Below are 4,041 nucleotides of genomic sequence, written 5' to 3' on the forward strand. Positions count from 1 at the left end.
CTGGGAACGCCTACCTGTTGGACGCCCTAAAAGCTCAAAGTGGAATACCTGGGATGACCACGGCAACCCTGTACGGCTTCCTACATGGGCTTACAAGTGGGACTTGGTATCGGAGGTGGCAAGCAAAGTGAACCTATTGTACAAGCAATACACCAACGAGATGGATTCGCTTACCCCCGAGCAGGTAAGATGGTTTCAGAGTTGACTTCCAGCTTTTATGTTGTGAGTAAAATGAATTGTGCCTTTTATGTTGTGTTGTGTTGGAAATATGCCCTAGAGGCAATAATAAATTAGTTATTATTATATTTCTTAGTTCATGATAATCGTTTATTATCCATGCTATAATTGTATTGATTGGAAACACAATACTTGTGTGGATACATAGACAAAACACTGTCCCTAGTAAGCCTCTAGTTGACTAGCTCGTTAATCAAAGATGGTCAAGGTTTCCTGGCCATAGGCAAGTGTTGTCACTTGATAACGGGATCACATCATTAGGAGAATCATGTGATAGACTAGACCCAAACTAATAGACGTAGCATGTTGATCGTGTCATTTTGTTGCTACTGTTTTCTGCGTGTCAAGTATTTATTCCTATGACCATGAGATCATATAACTCACTGACACCGGAGGAATGCTTTGTGTGTATCAAACGTCGCAACGTAACTGGGTGACTATAAAGATGCTCTACAGGTATCTCCGAAGGTGTTAGTTGAGTTAGTATGGATCAAGACTGGGATTTGTCACTCCGTGTGAACGGAGAGGTATCTCGGGGCCCACTCGGTAATACAACATCACACACAAGCCTTGCAAGCAATGTAACTTAGTGTAAGTTGCGGGATCTTGTATTACGGAACGAGTAAAGAGACTTGCCAGTAAACGAGATTGAAATAGGTATGCGGATACTAACGATCGAATCTCGGGCAAGTAACATACCGAAGGACAAAGGGAATGACATACGGGATTATATGAATCCTTGGCACTGAGGTTCAAACGATAAGATCTTCGTAGAATATGTAGGATCCAATATGGGCATCCAGGTCCCGCTATTGGATATTGACCGAGGAGTCTCTCGGGTCATGTCTACATAGTTCTCGAACCCGCAGGGTCTGCACACTTAAGGTTCGACGTTGTTTTATGCGTATTTGAGTTATATGGTTGGTTACCGAATGTTGTTCGGAGTCCCGGATGAGATCACGGACGTCACGAGGGTTTCCGGAATGGTCCGGAAACGAAGATTGATATATAGGATGACCTCATTTGGTTACCGGAAGGTTTTCGTGCATTACCGGAAAAGTTTCGGGCTCATCGGTAGTGTACCGGAAGTGCCGGGAGGGGTGCCGGGGACCATCGGGAGGGGTGTCACGCCCCAAGGGGTCTCATGGGCTATGGGAAGAGATAAACCAGCCCCTAGTGGGCTGGAATAAGTTCCCACTAAGGCCCATAAGGTTTGAGAAGGAAAAAACACAAGGTGGAAAGAGTTTCCAAGTGGGAAGGTGGAATCCTACTCCAAGTAGGATTGGAGTAGGACTCCTCCACCTCCAATTTCGGCCAAACCTTTAGGTTTTGAGGCTGCCTCCTCCCCTCCCTCCCACCTATATATACGGAGGTTTTAGGGCTGATTTGAGACGACTTTCTCACGGCTGCCCGACCACATACCTCCATAGTTTTTCCTCTAGATCGCGTTTCTGCGGAGCTCGGGCGGAGCCCTGCTGAGACGAGATCATCACCAACCTCCGGAGCGCCGTCACGCTGCCGGAGAACTCTTCTACCTCTCCGTCTCTCTTGCTGGATCAAGGAGGCCGAGATCATCGTCGAGTTGTACGTGTGCTGAACGCGGAGGTGCCGTCCGTTTGGTACTAGATCGTGGGACTGATCGCGGGATTGTTCGCGGGGCGGATCGAGGGACGTGAGGACGTTCCACTACATCAACCGCGTTCACTAACGCTTCTGCTGTACGATCTACAAGGGTACGTAGATCACTCATCCCCTCTCGTAGATGGACATCACCATGATAGGTCTTCGTGCGCGTAGGAAAATTTTTGTTTCCCTTGCGACGTTCCCCAACAGTGGCATCATGAGCTAGGTTCATGCGTAGATGTCTTCTCGAGTAGAACACAAAAGGTTTTGTGGGCGGTGATGTGTGTTTTGCTGCCCTCCTTAGCCTTTTCTTGATTCCGCGGTATTGTTGGATTGAAGCGGCTTGGACCGACATTACTCGTACGCTTACGAGAGACTGGTTTCATCGTTACGAGTAACCCCCTTTGCTCAAAGATGACTGGCAAGTGACGGTTTCTCCAACTTTAGTTGAATCGGATTTGACCGAGGAGGTCCTTGGATGAGGTTAAATAGCAATTCATATATCTCCGTTGTGGTGTTTGCGTAAGTAAGATGCGATCCTACTAGATACCCTTGGTCACCACGTAAAACATGCAACAACAAAATTAGAGGACGTCTAACTTGTTTTTGCAGGGTGTGATTGTGATGTGATATGGCCAATGATGTGATGTGATATATTGGATGTATGAGATGATCATGTTGTAATAGAAATATCGACTTGCACGTCGATGGTACGGCAACCGGCAGGAGCCATAGGGTTGTCTTTATACTAACATATGTGCTTGCAGATGCGTTTACTATTTTGCTAGGATGTAGCTTTAGTAGTAATAGCATAAGTAGCACGACAACCCCGATGGCAACACGTTGATGGATGATCATGGTGTGGCGCCGGTGACAAGAAGATCGTGCCAGTGCTTTGGTGATGGAGATCAAGGAGCACGTGATGATGGCCATATCATGTCACTTATGAATTGCATGTGATGTTAATCCTTTTATGCACCTTATTTTGCTTAGAACGACGGTAGCATTATGAGGTGATCTCTCACTAAAATTTCAAGACGAAATTGTGTTCTCCCCGACTGTGCACCGTTGCGACAGTTCTTCGTTTCGAGACACCACGTGATGATCGGGTGTGATAGACTCAACGTTCACATACAACGGGTGCAAAACAGTTGCACACGCGGAACACTCGGGTTAAGCTTGACGAGCCTAGCATGTGCAGACATGGCCTCGGAACACATGAGACCGAAAGGTCGAGCATGAATCGTATAGTTGATATGATTAGCATAGGGATGCTTACCACTGAAACTATTCTCGACTCACGTGATGATCGGACTTGAGATAGCGGATTTGGATCATGTACCACTCAAATGACTAGAGAGATGTACTTTTTGAGTGGGAGTTCTTAAGTAATATGATTAATTGAACTAATTGTCATGAACGTAGTCTAATGGTCTTTGCGAATTACGATGTAGCTTGCGCTATAGCTCTACTGTTTTTATATGTTCCTAGAGAAAATTTAGTTGAAAATTGATAGTAGCAACCTTTGCAGACTGAGTCTGTAAAACCGAGGATTGTCCTCGTTGCTACGCAGAAGGCTTATGTCCTTAATGCACCACTCGGTGTGCTGCACCTCGAGCGTCGTCTGTGGATGCTATGAACATCCGACATACACGTTACTGATGACTACACGATAGTTCAGTGCAAGATACTTGATGGCTTAGAAGCAAGGCGCCGAAAATGTTGTAAAACGTCACGGAACATAAGTGATGTTCCGAAGAGATGAAATTGTGATTTCATGCTTGTGCCCTTGTTAAGAGGTTCGAGACCTCCAAACAAGATTCTTTGTCCACAAAGTAAAGGAGAAAAGCTCAATCGTTGAGCGTGTGCTCAGATTGTCTGAGTACGACAATCGCTTGAATCAAGTGGGAGTTAATCTTCCAGATGAGATAGTGATGGTTCTCCAAAGTCACTGCCACCAAGCTATGAGAGCTTCGTGATGAACTATAACATATCAAGGATAGATACTATGATCTTTTGAGTGATTCGCGATGTTTGACACTGCGAAAGTAGAAATCAAGAAGGAGCATCAATAGTTGATGGTTAGTAAAACCACTAAGTTTCAAGAAAGGCAAGGGCTAGAAGGGATACTTCGTGAAACGGAAAAACAGTTGCTGCACTAATGAAGAGACCCAAGATTAA

Source organism: Hordeum vulgare, chromosome 5H (assembly GCF_904849725.1).
Source record: "Hordeum vulgare subsp. vulgare chromosome 5H, MorexV3_pseudomolecules_assembly, whole genome shotgun sequence".
NCBI classification, from domain to species: domain Eukaryota; kingdom Viridiplantae; phylum Streptophyta; class Magnoliopsida; order Poales; family Poaceae; genus Hordeum; species Hordeum vulgare.